Here is a 19,423-nt window from a genome sequence, read left to right on the forward strand (position 1 = left end):
ACCGTCACAATCCAGAAGGAGCCTAAGCATCCCACCGCAAATCGAGAACAAGCACAAGATTCTCCACTCAAGGTGAGCTGACGAAAATTTCCCATGGAGAGTCCCAAGAGAAATCCCACATTTCCGCTTGAAACTTGAAAGGGTCCATGACACCCTTTATGTGACTCAAGACATTCCCTGACATAGCTGTCGCCACATGAGAGGAGAACAAAATTTATGGACTGAACTTTAGATGAGGCCGTATTCCCATCCGATGCCTCGAGAGTAATCCCGAAATCCCCTACCAAAACGAAAGGAGACCTGACTTCCCAGGGACTACATGAGCGAGTTCCTGATATCACCGTCACAACCCGAAAGGCACCCCAAGCTTCAAGCCACAACACGAGAAAAACCACAAGATTCTCCCCTCAATGCGAGAGGAGGAACATTTCTGCTGCAGAGTCTCAAGAGAAATCACACATTCCTGCTTGAAACTCGAGAGGCTACTTGAAACCCTTTCTGAAACACAAAAAGATCCCGGACTAAGCCGTCCCCACTGGAGAGGAGCACACAATTATCGGACTCAACACGAGAAGCAAATCACATTCCAAGCCACGATTGGAATCCCGATGTTCCCCTTCCTATATGATCGGAGACCTGCCATCCCTGGGATAAGAAGAGCGAGTTTCTGAGGTCCCCATCGCAACTCAAGAAGGCCCCCAAGCTTCCTGCCGCAACTCGAGACAAACCACAAGATTGTGCACTCAAGGTGTGATGAGGAAAATTTTCCCATGCTAAGTCTGAAGAGAAATCCCACATTCCTGCTTGAAACTCGAAAGGGTACATGACACCCTTTATGCGACTCAAGACATTCCCTGACATAGCTGTCGCCACATGAGACGGGAATAAATTTATCGACTCAAATTTAGATGAGGCTGTATTCCCATTCCATGCCTCGAGAGTAATCCCGAAATCCCCTACCAAAACCAAAGGAGATCTGACTTCCCAGCGACTACACGAGCGAGTTCCTGATATCACTGTCGCAACCCAAAAGGGACCCCAAGCTTCAAGCTGCAACACATTTCAGCTGCAGAGTTTCAAGAGAAACCACACATTCGTGCTTGAAACTCAATAGGGTACTTGAAACCCTTTCTGAAACACAAAAAGATCCCGGATTAAGCCGTCCCCACTGGAGAGGAGAACACAATTATCGGACTCAACACAAAATGAGAAGAAAATCACATTCCAAGCCACGATTGGAATCCCGAGGTTCCCCTTACAACACGATTGGAGACCTGCCATCCCTGGGATAACACGAGCGAGTTTCTGCGGTCCCCGTTTCAACTCGAGAAGGACCCCAAGCTTCCTGCCGCAACTGGAGACAAGCCACAAGATTGTGGACTCAAGGTGTGATGAAGAAAATTTTCCCATGCTGAGTCTGAAGAGAAATCCCACATTCCCACTTGAAACTGAAACCAGGACTTGACACACTATATGAGACTCAAAACATACCTTGACATAGCTGTCCCCACTGGAGAGAAGAACACAATTAATGGACTCAATTTTAGATGAGGCTGTATTCCCATTCAACGCCTCGAGAATAATCCTGAGGTTTCCCTTCCAAAACGCAAGGAGACATGACTTCCCTGGGGCATGACCAGCGAGTAATTGAGGTCCCCGTCACAACTCGAGAAAGACCTCAAGCTTCCCGCTGCAACTTGAGAATAACCACAAGATTCTTCACTCAAGGTGAGATGAGGAAAATTTCCCCTGCAGAGTCTCAAGAGAAATCGTACATTCTCGCTTGAAATTCGAACGGATATTTCACACCCTTTATGCGATTCAAGACATTCCCTGACATAGCTGTCCCCACTTGAGAGGAGAACACAATTTCTGGACTCAAATTTAGCTGAGGCCTTTTTCCCATTCTACGCTTCAAGAGTAATCCCGAAGTCCCCTGCCAGAGGAAAGGAGACCTGACTTCCCAGGGACAACACGGGCGTGTCCCTTAGGTGCCCTTTGTAAGTCGAAGAGGACCCCAAGCTTCCGACGCAACTCGAGACAAACCACAAGATTGTGCACTCAAGGTGTGATGAGGAAAATTGTCCCATTCTGAGTCTCAAGAGAAATCCCACATATCCGCTTGAAACTCGAACCAGGACTTGACACACTATATGCGACCCAAGACATTCCTTGACACAGCTGTCCCCACTGGAGAGAAGAACACAATTTATGGACTCAATTTTAGATGAGGCCGTATTCCCATTCTACACCTCGAGTGTAATCCCGAAGCTCTCCTTGCAAAAAGAAAAGTGACCTGACCTCCCTGAAGTAAACAGAGCTAGCTTCTGAGGGCACTGTCTCAACTTGAGAGGGACTACAAGCTTCCCGCATCAACTTGATAAAAACCACGAGATTCCCACATCAGTGCGAGATGAGGAATATTCTGCTGCAGAGTCTCAAGGGAAAACCAACATTACCGCTTGAAATTCGAACGGGTACTTGACACCCTTTCTGCACCCATAAAAGTTCCCTGACTAAGCCGTCCCTACTGGAGAGGAGCACACAATTTAAGGACGCATCTCTAGATGACTTCCATTTGCCATTCCATGCCTGGAGAATAATCCCGAAGTTTCCCTTCCAACTGTAAGGAGACCTGACTTCCCTGGGGCAGGACCAGTGAGTAACTGCGGTCCCCGTCGCAACTTGAGAAGGACCCAAAGCTTCTCGCCACAACTAGAGAAAAACCACAAGATTCTGCACTCAAGGCAAGATGAGGAAAATTTTCCCTGCAGAGTCTGAAGAGAAATCCCACATTCCCTCTTCTAACTCGAACGGATACTTGACACCCTTTATGCGACTCAAGACATTCCCTGACATATCTTTCCCCACTTGAGAGGAGAACACAATTTCTGGACTCAACTTTAGATGAGGCCCTATTCCCATTCCATGTCTCCAGAGTAATCCCAAAGTTCCCCTACCAGAGGCAAGGAGACCTGACTTCCCAGGGATAACACGAGCGTGTTCCTTGGGTGCCCGTTGTAAGTCGAAAAGGACCCCAAGCTTCCGCCTCAACTCGAGAAAAAACACAAGATTCTGCACTCAAGGTGAGATGAGGAAAATTTTCCGTGTAGAATCTCAAGAGAAATCCCACATACCCTTTTAAACTCTAACGGGCACTTGACATTATTCCTGCAACACCAAAAGGACCCTTACTAAGCCGTACCCACTGGAGAGGAGCACACACTTAACAGACTCATCATTAGATGAGGCCCAATTCACAATCGACGCCTCGAGTGAAATCTGAAAGTACCCGTTCCAACAGCAAATGAGACCTGACTTCCCTGGGGCAAAACGAGCGCTTTCCTGAGATCTCCATCGCAACCCAAAAAGGACCCCAAGCATCCAGCCATAACTCGAGAAAAACCAGAAGATTCTCCCCTCAATGCGAGATGAGGAATATTTCTGCTGCAGAGTCTCAAGAGAAATCATATATTCCCGCTTGAAACTCAAAGGGTACTTTAAACCCTTTCTTTGACACAAAATAGATCCCTGACTAATCTGTCCCCACTGGAGAGGAACACACAATTAACGGACTCAACAAAAAATGATGCCCAAATTACATTCCACGTCACTAGTGGAATCCCGAGGTTCCTCTTCCAACATAACTGGAGACCGGACGTCAATGGGGCAACATGAACGAATACCTGAGGTACTGTCACATTCAAGAAGGAGCCAAAGCATCCCGAAGCAACTCGAGAAAAAACGTAAGATTCTGCACTCAAGGTGAGCTGAGGAAAATTTCCCATGGAGAGTCACAAGAGAAATCCCACATTCCCGCTTGAAACTCGAAAGGGTCCATGACACCCTTTATGTGACTCAAGACATTCCCTGACATAGCTGTTACCACATGAGAGGAGAACAAAATTTATGGACTGAACTTTAGATGAGGCCGTATTCTCATCCGATGCCTCGAGAGTAATCCCGAAATCCCCTACCAAAACGAAAGGAGACCTGACTTCCCAGGGACTACATGAGCGAGTTCCTGATATCACCGATGCAACCTGAAAGGGACCCCAAATTTCAAGCTGAAACATGAGAAAAACCACAAGATTCTCCCCTCAATGCGAGATGATGAACATTTCTGCTGCAGAGTCTGAAGGGAAATCACACATTCCTGCTTGAAACTCGATAGGGTATTGAAACCCTTTCTGAAACACAAAAAGAACCCAGACTAAGCAGTCCCTACTGGAGAGGAGCACACAATTATCGGACTCAACACAAAATGAAAAGCAAATCACATTCCATGCCATGATTGGAATCCCGAGGTTCCCCTTCCAACACGATGGGAGACCTGCCGTCCCTGGGATAACACCAGCGAGTTTCTGAAGTCCCGTCGCAACTTGAAAAGGACCATAAGCTTCGTGCTGCAACTCGAAACAAACCACAAGATTGTGCACTCAAGGTGTGATGAGGAAAATTTTCCCATGCTTAGACTGAAGAGAAATCCCACATTCCCGCTTGAAACTCGAACCAGGACTTGACACACTATATGCGACCCAAGACATTCCTTGACACAGCTATCCCCACTGGAGAGAAGAACACAATTAATGGACTCAATTTTATTATTATTTTTTTAATATTTGGACTCAATTTTAGATGAGGCTGTATTCCCATTCTACTCCTTGAGTGTAATCCCGAAGATCTCCTTGCAAAAAGAAAAGTGACCTGACTTCCCTGAAGTAAAAGGAGCTAGGTTCTGAGGTCACTGTGTCAACTTGAGAGGGACTACAAGCTTCCCGCAGCAACTCGATAAAAACCATGAGATTCCCAAATCAATGCGGGATTAGGAATTTTCTGCTGCAGTGTCTCAAGGTAAAACCCACAGTACCGCTTGAAATTCGAAGAGGACCTTGACACCCTTTCTGAAACCATAAAAGTTCCTTAACTAAGCCGTCCCTGCTGGAGAGGAGCACACAATTTATGGACTCATCTCTAGATGACGTCCAATTGCCATTCCACGCCTCGAGAATGATCCCGAGATTTCCCTTCCAAAACACAAGGAGACCTGACTTCCCTGGGGCATGACCAGCAAGTAACTGAGTTCCCCGTCGCAACTCGAGAAGGACCCCAAGCTTCCAGCCGCAACTTGAGAAAAAACACAAGATTCTGTACTCAAAGCGAGATGAAGAAAATTTCCCCTGCAGAGTCTCAAGGGAAATCCTATATTCGCACTTGAAATTCGAACGGACACTTGACACCCTTTATGCAACTCAAGACATTCCCTGACATAGCTGCCCCCACTTGAGAGGAGAACACAATTTATGGACTCAACTTTAGATGAGGACCTATTCCCATTTCATGCCTCAAGGGTAATCCCGATGTTCCCCTACCAAACAAAAGGAGACATTACGTCCCAGGGACTACACGAGTGAGTTCCTGACGTCCCTGTCGCAACTCGAGAAGGACCCCAATCTTCCCGCCGCAACTCGAGAAGAACCACAAGATCCTGCACTCAAAGTGAGATGAGGAAAATTTCCCCTTTGAATCTCAAGAGAAATCGCACATTTCTGCTTGAAAATTGAACGGGTACTTGACACCCTTTATGCGACACAAGATATTCCCTGATAGCTGTCCCCACTTGAGAGGAGAACAAAATTTATGGACAAACGTTAGATGAGGCCCGATTCGCATTCCTCACCTCGTTAGTAATACCGATGTTCCCCTCCCAAAACGAAATGAGTCATGACTTCCAAGGGAATACACCAGCGAGTTCCTGAGGTCCCTGTAGCAACTTGAGAAGGACCCCTAGCTTCCCGCCTAAACTCGAGAAAAACCACAATATTCTGCACTCAATGTGAGATGTGGAAAATTTCCCCTGCAGAATATCCAGAGAAATCCAACATTCCCGCTTGAAACGCGAAAAGTTTCTTGACACCCTTTAAGTGACTCAAGACATGCTCTGACATAGCTGTCCCCACTTGAGAGGAAAACACAATTCATGGACTCAACTTTACATGAGGCATTATTCCCATTCCACACCTCGAGAGTAATCCCGATGTTCCACTACCATAAGGAAAGGGGACCTGAATTCCCAGGGTCTACACGAGTGAGTTCCTGAGGTCTGTGTCACGACTCGAGAAAGACCCCAAGCTTCCCGCCACAGCTCGGAGAAAAACCAAAGAGTCTGAACTAAAGGTGAGATGAGGAAAATTCCCCTGGCAGTCAAGAGATATCCAACATTCCCGCTGGAAACGCCAACAAGTAATTGACACACTTTATGCGTCTCAAGACATTCCTTGACATAGCTGTCCCAATTTCAGAGGACACCACAATTTACTGACTCATCTTTAGATGAGGCCCTATTCCCATTCCACGCCTCGAGAGTAATCCCGATGTTCCCCTACCAAAACGAAACCAGACCTGACTTTCCAGGGACTACAGGAACGATTTACTGAGATGCCTGTCGCAACTTGAGAAGGACGCCTAGCTAACCAAGCAAACACGAGAAAAAACACAAGATACTGCACTCAAAGTGAGATGAGGAAAATTTCAAATGCAGAGTCTCAGGAGAATCCCATATTCCCTGTTGAAACGCGAACGGGTATTTGACACCCTTTATGCGACTCAAGATATTTCCTGACATAGCTGTCCCCACTTGAAAAGATAACGAAATTTATGGACTCAGAATAGATGAGGCCCTATTCCCATTCCACACCTTGAGAGTAATACCAATGTTCCCCTACCAATACGAAAGGAGACCTGACTTCCCTGGGACTCCACGAGTGAGTTCCAGAGGTCCCTGTCGCAAATCGAGAAGGACCCCAAGCAACCCGCCGCAACTCGAGAAAAAAACACAAGATTCTGCCTTAAAGGTGAGAAGAGGAATATTTCCCCTGCAAAGTCTAAAGAGAAATCGCACATTCCCGCTTGAAACGCGAACGGGTACTTGACACCCTTTATGCCACTCAAGACATTCCCTGACATAACTGTCCACACTTGAGAGGAAAGCACAATTTATGCACTCAACTTGAGATGAGGCCCTATTCCCAATCCACTCCTCGAGAGTAATCCCGATGTTTCCCTACCAAAAGTAGAGGTGACCTGACTTCCCAAGTACTACACCAGCGAGTTCCTGAAGTCCCTGGCGCAACTCGAGTAGGACCCCAAGCTTCCCGCCTCAAATTGAGAAAAACCACAAGATTCTGCACTCAAGGTGAGATGAGGAAAATTCCCCCTGTAGACTCTCAAGAGAAATCCCATATCCCGGCTTGAAACGTGAACGGATACTTGACACCCTTTTTTGCGACTAAAGACATTCCATGACATAGCTGTCCACACCTGAGAGGAAAACACAATTATGGACTCAACATTAGATGAGGCCCTATTACCATTCCATGCATTGAGAGAAATCCTGAGGTTCCCCTACCAAAACGAAAGGAGACATGACTTCCCAGGGACTACACGAGCGATTTCCTGAGGTCTGTTTCGCAACTCGAGAAGGACCCCAAGCTTCCCACCGAAACTCGAGATAACCCACAAGATTCTGCACTCATTTGAGATGATGAAATTTCCCCCAGCAGAGTCAAGAGAAATCCCAAATTCCCGCTTGAAAGGCTAGTGGGTACTTGACACCCTTTATGCGACTCAAGTCATTCCCTGATATAGGTGTCCCCACATGAGAGGAGAACACAATTTATGGACTCAACTTGAGATGAGGCCCTATTCCCATTCCACGCCTCGAGAGTATTCCCGATGTTCCCCTACCAAAATGAAAGGAGACCTGACTTCCCAGGGACTCCACGAGCGAGTTCCTGAAGTCCCTGTCGCAACTAGAGAAGGACTTCAAGCTTCCCGCCAAAACTCGAGAAAAATCGCAAGATTCTGCACTGAAGGTGAGATGAGGAAAATTTCCCCTGCAGAGTCTCAAGAGAAATCCCACATTACCGCTTGAAACGAGAACGGGTATTTGACACCCTTTATGTGACTCAAGACATTCCCTGACATAGCTGTCCCCACTTGAGAGGAGAACATAATTTATGGACTCAACTTTAGATGAGGCCCTATTCCCATTCCACGCCTTAAGAGTAATCCATATGTTCATCTACCAAAATGAAAGGAAACCTGACTTCACAGGGATTACACGAGCGAGTTCCAGAGGACCCTGTCGCAAATCGAGAAGGACCCCAAGCTACCCACCAAAACTAGAGAAAAAACACAAGATTCTGCCTTAAAGGTGAGATGAGGAAAATGTTCCCTTCAGAGTCTCAAGAGAAATCCCATACTTCCGCTTGAAACGCAAAAGGGTATTTGACACCCTTTATGCTGCTCAAGATATTCCCTGATATAGCTGTCCCCACTTGAGAGGAGAACACAATTTATGGCCTCAACTTTAATGAAGCTCTATTCCCCTCTACGGCTTGAGAGTAATCCCGATATTCCCCTACAAAAAGGAAAGGAGATCTGACTTCCCAGGGACTACACTAGCGAGTTCCTGACGTACCTGTCACAAATTGAGAAGGGCCCAAATCTTCCTGCCACAACAAGTGAAAAACCACAAGATTCTGCACTCAAGGTAAAATGAGGAAAATTTCCCCTGCAGAGTCTCAAGAGAAATCCCACATTCCCACTTGAAACGTGAACCAGTACTTGAAAACCATTAGGCGACTCAAGACATTCCCTGATATACCTGTCCCCTCTTGAGAGGAGAAGAAAATTTATGGCCTCAACTATAGATAAGGCCCTATTCCCATTCCACGGCTCGATAGAAATCCCGATGTTCCCCTAACAAAACGAAAGGAGACTTGACTTCCCAGGGACTACAAGAGGATGTACTTGAGGTCCCTTTCGTAACTCGAGAAGGACCCCAAGCTTCCAGCCACAACTCTAGAGACTTCACAAGATTCTGCACTCGAGGTGAAATAAGGAAATTTAACCCTTCAGAGACTCAAAATAAACCGCATATATCCGCTTGAAACTCGAACGAGTACTTGACTCCATTTATGCGAATCACGAGATTCCCCGACATAGCTTCCCCACTTGAGAGAAGAACACAATTTATGTACTCAACTTTAGATGAGGCCCTATTCCCATTACACACCATGAGATTAATCCCGATGTTCCCCTAAAAAAACGAAAGGAGACCTGATTCCAGGGACTACACGAGCGAGTTTCTGGGGTCCCTGTTGTAAATCGAGAAGGGCACCAAGTTTGTCGCAGCAACAGAACAAAAACCACAAGATTCTGCACTCAAGGTGGCATGAGGAAATTTTCCCATGTAGAGTCACATTGTAATCCCACATTCCCGCTTGACACGGGAAAGGCGAATTGACACCCTTTATGCGACTCAAGACAATCCCTGACATCGCTGTCCCTACTTGAGAGGAGGACACAGTTTATGGACTTTAGTTGAGAAGAGACCTATTTCCATTCCACGCCTCAAGAGTAATCCCGATGTTCCCCTACCAAAACGAAAGGAGACCTGACTTCCCAGGGACGACACTAGCGAGTTTCTGAAGTCCCTGTCGCAAATTGAGAAGGGCCAAAAGCTTCTCGTCACAACATGAAAAAAAACCCACAAGATTCTTCACTCAAGGTGAGATGAGGAAAATCTCCCCTACAGAGTCTCAAGTGAAATGCCACATTCCCGCTTGAAAGGTGAACGGGTCCTTGACAGCCTTTATACGACTCAAGACATTCCCTGACATAGCTGTCCGTACTTGAGAGTAGAAAACAATTTATGCACTCAACATTAAAGAGGCCCTATGTCCCTACCATTCATCGCTAGTAATCACAATGTTCCCCTACGGAAACGAAAGAAGACCTGACTTCCCTGGGACAACACGAGTGAGTTCCTGAGGTCCCTGTTGCAACTCGAGGAGGACCCCAAGCTTCCCAAAGCAACTCGAGAAAAACCACACGATTCTGCACTCAGGTGAGATGAGGAAAATTTCCAATGCAGAGTCTCAGGAGAAATCCCACATTCCCTTTTGAAACGCGAACGGGTATTTGACACCCTTTATGCCACTCAAGATATTCCCTAACATAGCTGTCCCCACTTGAAAGGAGAACACAATTTATGGGCTCAAAATAGATGAGGCCCTAATCCCATTCCACGCCTCGAGAGTAAAACCGATGTTCCGCTACCAAAACGAAAGGAGACCTGACGTCCCAGAAACTACAGGATCGAGTTCTTGAGGTCCCTGTCACAACTCTAGAAGGACACCAAGCTTCCCGCCGCCACTAGAGAAAAACCACAAGATTCTGCACTCAAGGTGAGATGGGGAAAATTTCCAAAGCAGAGTCTCAGGAGAAATCCCACATTCCCTGTTGAAACGCGAACGGGTGCTAGACACCCTTTTTGCCACTCAAGACATTCCCTGAAATAGCTGTCCCCACATAAGAGGAGAACACAATTTACGGACTCAACTTTACTTGAGGCCCTATTCCCATTCCACGCCTCGAGAGTAATCCGTATGTTCCCCTAACAAAACGAAAGGAGACCTGACTTCACAGGGACTACACGAGCGAGTTCCAGAGGTCCCTGTCGCAAATCGAGAAGGACCCCAACTACCCGCCGGAACTCGAGAAAGAAATACAAGATTCTGCCTTGAAGGTGAGATGAGGAAAATGTTCCCTGCAGTTCCAAGAGAAATCCCATATTCCCGCTTGAAACGCGAAAGGGTAATTGACACCCTTTATGCTGCTCAAGACATTCCCTGACATAGCTGTACGCACTTGAGAGGAGAACACAATTTATGGACTCAACATTAAATGGGCCCGTCTTCCCATTCCATGGCTCGAGAGTAATCCCGATGTTCCCCTAATAAAACGAAAGGAGACCTGACTTCCCAGGGACACACGAGTGAGTTCCTGAGGTCCCTGTTGCAACTCGAGAAGGACACCAAGCTTCCCGCCGCAAAACGAGAAAAAACACAAGATTCTGCACTCAAGGTGAAATGAGGAAAATTGACCCTGCAGAATCTCAAGAGACCTCCCACATTCCCGCTTGAACTCAAATGGGTTGACTACCTTTATGTGACTCAAGACATTCCCCGACATAGCTCTTCCCACTTGAGATTATAACACAATATATGGACTCAAATTTAGATGAGGCCCTACCCCCATTCCACACCACGAGAGTAATCCCGATGTTTCCCTACCAAAAGGAATGGAGACCTGATATACCAGGGAAAACCCGAGCGAGTTCCTCAGGTCCCTGCAACAACTCGAGAAGGACCCCAAACTTCCCGCCGCAACTCGAGAAAAACGACAACATTATGCATTCAATGTGAGCTGAGGAAAATTTCCCCTGCAGAATCTCAAGAGAAATGCCACATTCAGGTTTGAAACACGAACGGTTACCTGACACCCTTTATGTGACTCAAGACATTCCCTGACATAGCTATCCCCACTTGAGAAGAGAACACAATTTATGGACTCAACTTTAGATGAGGCCCTATTGCCTTTCCACGGCTCAAGAGTAATCCCGATGTTCCCCTACCAAAAGGAAAGGACACCTGACTTCCCAGGGACTACACGAGCGAGTTCCAGAGGCCCAGGTCGTAACTTGAGAAGGACCCAACCTTCCCGCCGCAACACGAATAAACCACAATATCTGCACTCAAGGGGAGTTTAGGAAAATTTCCCCTGCAGAGTCTCCAGAGAAATCCCACATTCCCGCATGAAACGCCAAATGGTACTTGATAACCTTTATGCGACACAAGACATTCCCTAACATAGCTGTCCCAATTTGAGAGGAGAACACAATTTAGGGATTCAACTTTAGATGAGACAGTATTCCATTTCCATGCCCCGAGAGTAATCCCGATGTTCCCCTACCAAAACGAAAGGAGACCTGACTGCCCAGGGACTACTCGAGCGAGTTCCTGAGGTCCCTGTCGCACCTCGAGAAGGACACCAAGCTTCACGCCGCAACTGGAGAAAAACCACAAGATTCGTCACTAATGGTGAGATGAGGAAAATTTCCCCCGCAGTGTCTAAAGAGAAATCCCACATTCCAGCTTGAAATGCGAACGGATACTTGACACCCTTTATGCGACTCAAGACATTCCCTGACATAGCTGTCCACACTTGAGAGGAGAGCACAATTTATGGACTCAACTTTAGATGAGGCCCTATTCCCATTCCACGTTTCGAGAGTAATCCCGATGTTCCCCTACCAAAACAAAAGGAGACCTGACTTACCAGGGACTACACGAGCGTGTTCTTGAGCTCCCTTTCCCAACTCGAAAAGGAACTCAAGCTTTGCGCCGCAACTGGAGAAAAACCACAAGATTCTGCACTCAAGTTGAGATCAGGATAATCTCCCCTGCAGAGTCTCAAGAGAAATCCCACATTCCTGCTTGATACGCGCGCAGGTACTGGACACCCTTTAAGCGACTCAAGATATTCCCTGACATAGCTGTCCCCACATGACAGGAGAACACAATTTATGGACTCAACCTTAATGAAGGGCTATTGCCCTTCCACGCCTTGAGAGTAATGCCGATATTCCCCTACAAAAACGAAAGGAGACCTGACTTCCTAGGGACTACACTAGCGAGTTCCTGTCGTCCCAGTCGCAAATCAAGGAGGGCCCAAACTTCCTGCCACAACACGTGAAAAACCACAAGATTCTGCACTCAAGGTGAAAAGAGGACAATATCCCCTGCAGAGTCTCAAGAGAAGTCACACAATACTGGTTGAAATGCAAACGGTACTTGACACCCTTTATGCGACTCAAGACTTTCCCTGATATAGCTGTCCCCTCTTGAGAGGAGAAGACAATTTATGAACTCAACTTTAGATGAGGCCCTATTCCCATTCCACGCCTCGAGAGAAATCCCGATGTTTCCCTACCAAAACGAAAGGAGGCGTGCCTTCCCAAGGACTACAAGAGCGAGTTCCTGAAGTTCTTTTCGCAAATCGAGAAGGGACCCAAGCTTCCCGCCGCAACACGAGAGAAACCACACGATTCTGCACTCAAGGTGAGATGAGGAATATTTCACCTGCAGAGTCTCAAGGAAATCCCTCATTCCTGCTTGAAACGGGAACGGGTACTTGATACCCTTTATGCGACTCAAGACATTCCCTGACATAGCTGTCCCCACTTGAGAGGAGAACACAATTTATGGCCTCAATTTTAGATGAGGCCCTATTCCCATTCCACGGCTCGATAGTAATCCCGATGTTCCCCTACCAAAACGAAAGAAGACTTGACTTTCCAGGGACGACAAGAGGGTGTACTTGAGGTCCCTTTCGTAACTCTTGAAGGACCCCAAACTTTCAGCCACAACTCTAGAGACTTCACAAGATTCTGCACTCGAGGTGATTGAGGAAATTTAACCCTGCAGAGTCTCAAAAGAAACCGCATATATCCGCTTGAAACTCGAACGGTCACTTGACTCCATTTATGCGACTCAAGAGATTCCCCGACATAGCTTCCCCACTTGAGAGGAGAACCCAATTTATGTACTCAACTGTAGATGAGGCCCTATTCCCATTGCACACCATGAGATTAATCCCGATGTTCCCCCACAAAAACGAAAGGAGACCTGATTCCAGGGACTACACGAGCGAGTTCCTGGGGACCCTGTTGCAAATCGAGAAGGGCACCAAGTTTGCCGCAGCAACAGAAGAAAAACCACAAGGTTCTGCACTCAAGGTGACATGAGGAAAATCTCCCTTGCAGAGTCTCAAGAGAAATCTCACATTCCCACTTGAAAAGCGAACGGGTCCTTCACACCCTTTATGCGACTCAAGACATTCCCTGACATAACTGTCGGTACTTGAGAGTAGAACACAATTTATGGACTCAAATTTAATGAGGTCCTATTCCCCTTCCAGGCCTCACTGGTAATCCCGAATTCCCCTCCCAAAACGAAAGGAGAGCTGACTTCCCAGGGACTTCAGAGCGAGGTACTGAGGTCCCTGTCGCCACTCGAGAAAAACCACAAGATTCGGCGTTCAAGGTGAGATGAGGAAAATTTCCCCTGAAGAGTCTCAAGAGAAATCCCACATTCCCGCTTGACACAGAAAAGGGGAATTGACACCCTTTATGCGACTCAAGAGAATCCCTGACATCGCTCTCCCTACTTCAGAGGAGAACACAATTTATGGACTCAAATTTAGATGAGCCCTATTCCCATTCACCCCTCGAGAGTAATCCCGATGTTCCCCTACCAAAGCGAAAGAAGACCTGACTTCCCAGGGACTACACAAAGAGTTTCTGAAGTCCCTGTCACAGATCGAGAAGGGCAAAAAGCTTCCCACCACAACACTAGAAAAAACACAAGATTCTGCACTCAAGGTGAGAGGAGGAAAATCTCCCCTGCAGATTTTCAAGAGAAATCCCACATTCCTGCTTGAAAGACGAACGTGTACTTGACTCCCTTTATGCGACTCAAGACATTCTCTCACATAGCTGTCCCCACTTGAGAGTAGAAAACAATTTATGCACTCACCTTTAGATGTGGCCCTATTCCCATTCTACGCCTCTAGAATAATCCCAATGTTCCCTTACCAAACGAAAGACCTGACTTACAAGGGACAACAGGAGCGAGTTCCCGAGGTCCCTGTCGGAAATCGAAAAGGACCCCAAGCGTCCCGCCACAACTCGTGAAAAACTACAAGATTCTGCACTCAAGGTGAGATGAGGAAAATTCCCCAGGAGAGTCTCAAGAGAAATCCCACATTCCCGCTTGAAACGCGAACGGGTACTTGACACCCTTTTTGCAACACAAGACATTCCCTGACATAACTGTCCCCACTTGAGAGGAGAACAAAATTTATGGATTCGAATTTACATGAGGCCCTATTCCCATTCCATATCTCGAGAGTAATCCCGATATTCCCTTACCAAAACGAAAGACCTGGCTTCCCAAGGACTACACGAGCGAGTTCCTGAGGTCCCTGTCGCACCTCGAGAAGGACTCCAAGCTTCCCGCCTCAACTCGAGAAAAACCACAAGATTCTGCACTCAAGGTGAGATGAGGAAAATATCCAATGCAGAGTCTCAGGAGAAATCCCACATTCCCTGTTAAAACACTAAAGGGTACCGGACAACCTTTATGCGACTCAAGACATTCCCTGACATAGCTGTCTCCACTTGAGAGGAGAACACAATTTATGGACTCAACATTAGATGAGGCCCTATTCCCATTCCACGCCTTGAGAGTAGTTCGTATGTTCCCCTACCAAAACGAAAGGAGACTTGATTCCAGGGACTACACGAGCGAGTTCCTGGGGTCCCTGTTGCAAATCGAGAAGGGCACCAAGTTTGCCGCAGCAACAGAAGAAAAACCACAAGGTTCTGCACTCAAGGTGACATGAGGAAAATTTCCCATGTAGCGTCTAAGTGAAATCTAACATTCCCGCTTGAAAGGCGAACGGGTCCTTGACACCCTTTATGGGACTCAAGACATTCCCTGATATAGCTGTCCCCTCTTGAGAGGAGAAGACAATCTATGGACTCAACTTTAGATGAGGCCCTATTCCCATTCCATGCCTCAAGAGAAATGCTAATGTTCCCCTACCAAAATGAAAGGAGACGTGCCTTCCCAGGGACTACACGAGCCAGTTCCTGAAGTCCCTGTCACAACTCGAGAAGGGTCCAAGCTTCCAGCCTCAACACGAGAAAAACCACACGATTCTGCACTCAAGGTGAGATGAGGAATATTTCACCTGCAGAGTCTCAAGGAAATCCCTCATTCCCGCTTGACACAGGAACAGGTACTTGACACCCTTTATGCGACTCAAGACATTCCCTGACATAGCTGTCCCCACTCTAGAGGAGAACACAATTTATGGCCTCAACTTTAGATGAGGCCCTATTCCCATTCCACGGCTCAATAGAAATCCCGATGTTCCCCTACCAAAACGAAAGGAGACTGAACTTCCCAGGGACTGCAAGAGGGTGTACTTGAGGTCCCTTTCGTAACTCGAGAAGGACCCCAAGCTTCCAGCCACAACTCTAGAGACTTCACAAGGTTCTGCACTCGAGGTGAAATGAGGAAATTTAACCATGCAGAGTCTCAAAAGAAACCGAATATATCCGCCTGAACCTCGAACGGGTACTTGACTCCATTTATGCCACTCAAGAGATTCCCCGACATAGCTTCCCCTCTTGAGAGGAGAACACAATTTATGTACTCAACTTTAGATGAGGCCCTATTCCCATTACACACCATGAGATTAATCCCGATGTTCCCCTACAAAAACGAAAGGAGACCTGATTCCAGGGACTACACGAGCGAGTTCCTGGGTCCCTGTTGCTAATCGAGAAGGGCACCAAGTTTTCCACAGCAACAGAAGAAAAACCACAAGATTCTGCACTCAAGGTGACATGAGGAAAATTTCCAATGCAGAGTCTCAGGAGAAATCCCACATTCCCTTTTGAAAGGCGAAAGGGTATTTGACACCCTTTATGCGAATCAAGACATTCCCTGACATAACTGTCCGTACTTGAGAGTAGAAAACAATTTATGCACTCAACATTAATGAGGCCCTATGTCCCTACCATTCATCGCTAGTAATCCCAATGTTCCCCTACGGAAACGAAAGAAGACCTGACTTCCCTGGGACTCCACGAGCGAGTTCTTGAGGTCCCTGTTGCAACTCGAGGAGGACCCCAAGCTTCCCAAAGCAACTCGAGAAAAACCACACGATTCTGCACTCAGGTGAGACGAGGAAAATTTCCAATGCAGAGTCTCAGGAGAAATCCCACATTCCCTTTTGAAACGCGAACGGGTATTTGACACCCTTTATGCCACTCAAGATATCCCCTGACATAGCTGTCCCCCCCCCACCTGAAAGGAGAACACAATTTATGGGCTCAACATAGATGAGGCCCTAATCCCATTCCACGCCTCGAGAGTAATACCGATGTTCCGCTAGCAAAACGAAAGGAGACCTGACTTCCCAGAAACTGCACGATCGAGTTCTTGAGGTCCCTGTCACAACTCTAGAAGGACACCAAGCTTCCCGCCGCCACTAGAGAAAAACCACAAGATTCTGCACTCAAGGTGAGATGGGGAAAATTTCCAATGCAGAGTCTCAGGAGAAATCCCACATTCCCTGTTGAAACGTGAACGGGTGCTGGACACCCTTTATGCCACTCAAGACATTCCCTGAAATAGCTGTCCCCACATAAGAGGAGAACACAGTTTACGGACTCAACTTTAGATGAGGCCCTATTCCCATTCCACGCCTTGAGAGTAATCCGTATGTTCCCCTAACAAAACGAAAGGAGACCTGACTTCACAGGGACTACACGAGCGAGTTCCAGAGGTCCCTGTCGCAAATCGAGAAGGACCCCAAGCTACCCGCCGCAATTCGAGAAAGAAACACAAGATTCTGCCTTGAATGTGAGATGAGGAAAATATTCCCTGCAGAGTCTCAAGAGAAATCCCATATTCCTGCTTGAAACGCGAAAGGGTAATTGACACCCTTTATGCTGCTCAAGACATTCCCTGACATAGCTGTACGCACTTGAGAGGAGAACACAATTTATGGACTCGACATTAAATGGGCCCGTATTCCCATTCCATGCCTCGAGAGTAATCCCGATGTTCCCCTACCAAAAGGAAAGGACACCTGACTTCCCAGGGACTACACTAGCGAGTTCCTGAGGTCCATGTCGTAACTCGAGAAGGACCCCAATTTTCCCGCCGCCTCTCGAGAAACACCACCAGATATTGCACTCAAGGTGAGATGGGAAAAATTTCCAATGCAGAGTCTCAGGAGAAATCCCACATTCCCTGTTGAAACGTGAACGGGTGCTGGACACCCTTTATGCAACTCAAGACATTCCCTGACATAGCTGTCCCCACTTGAGAGGAGAAAATATTTTGTGGAATCAATTTTAGATGAGGCACTATTCCCCTTAAATACCTCGAGCGTAATCCCGATGTTCCCCTACCAAAATGGAAGGAGTCCTGACTTCCCCGGGACTAAACGATCGAGTTCCTGAGGCCCAGGTAGCAACTCGAGAAGGACCCAACCTTCCCTCCGCAACAGGAAAAAACCACAATATCTGCACTCAAGGGGAGTTTAGGAAAATTTCCCCTGCAGAGTCTCCAGAGAAATCCCACATTCCTGCATGAAACGCCAACTGGTACTTGACAACCTTTATGCGACTCAAGACATTCCCTAACATAGCTGTCCCAATTTGAGAGGAGAACACAATTTATGGATTCAACTTTAGATGAGACAGTATTCCATTTCCATGCCCCGAGAGTAATCCCGATGTTCCCCTACCAAAACGAAAAGAGACCTGACTGCCCAGGGACTACTTGAGCGAGTTCCTGAGGTCCCTGTCACACCTCGAGAAAGGACCGAAGCTCCCCGCCGAAACAAGAAAAAAACCACAAGTTTCTGCACTCAAGATGAGATGGGGAAAATTTCGCCTGCAGAGTCTCAAGAGAAATCCAACATTCCCGCGAATGGGTACTTGACACCCTTTATGCCACTCAAGACACTCCCTGACATAGCTGTACATACTGGAGAGGAGAAAACAATGTTTGGACTCAAATTTAGATGAGGCCCTATTCCCATTCCACGCCTCGAGAGCATTCCCGATGTTCCCCTACCAAAAAGAAAGGAGACCTGACTTCCCAGGGACTACTTGAGCGAGTTCTGGAGGTCGCTGTCACATTCGAGAAGGGCCTCAAGCTTCCCGCCGCAACAAGAGAGAAACCACAAGATTCTGCACTCAAGGTGACATGAGGAAAATCTCCCCTGCAGAGTCTCAAGAGAAATCCCACATTCCCGCTTGAAACACGAACGGGTAATTGACACCTTGTATGCGACACAAGACATTCCCTGACATAGCTGTCCGTACTTGAGAGGAGAACACAATTGATGGACTCACTTTTAATGAGGCCCTATTCCCCTTCCACGCCTCTCTTGTATCCCCATGTTCCCCTACCAATTCGAAAGGAGACCTGACTTCCCAGGGACTACACGAGCGAGTTCCTGAGGTCCCTGTCGCAGCTCGAGAAGGACACCAAGCTTCACGCCGCAACTGGAGAAAAACCACAAGATTCGTCACTAACGGTGAGATGAGGAAAATTTCCCCTGCAGTGTCTAAAGAGAAATCCCACATTCCAGCTTGAAATGCGAACGGATACTTGACACCCTTTATGCGACTCAAGACATTCCCTGACATAGCTGTCCACACTTGAGAGGAGAGCACAATTTATGGACTCAACTTTAGATGAGGCCCCATTCCCATTCCACGTTTCGAGAGTATCCCTATGTTCCCCTACCAAAACAAAAGGAGACCTGACTTACCAGGGACTACAAGAGCGAGTTCTTGAGCTCCCTTTCCCTACTCGAAAAGGAACTCAAGCTTTGCGCCGCAAGTGGAGAAAAAACCACAAGATTCTGCACTCAAGTTGAGATCAGGAAAATCTCCCCTGCAGAGTCTGAAGAGAAATCCCAC

Source organism: Moschus berezovskii, chromosome 23, assembly GCF_049115385.1.
Source record: "Moschus berezovskii isolate FMDL1 chromosome 23, NW_MosBer_1.0, whole genome shotgun sequence".
NCBI lineage: Eukaryota > Metazoa > Chordata > Mammalia > Artiodactyla > Moschidae > Moschus > Moschus berezovskii.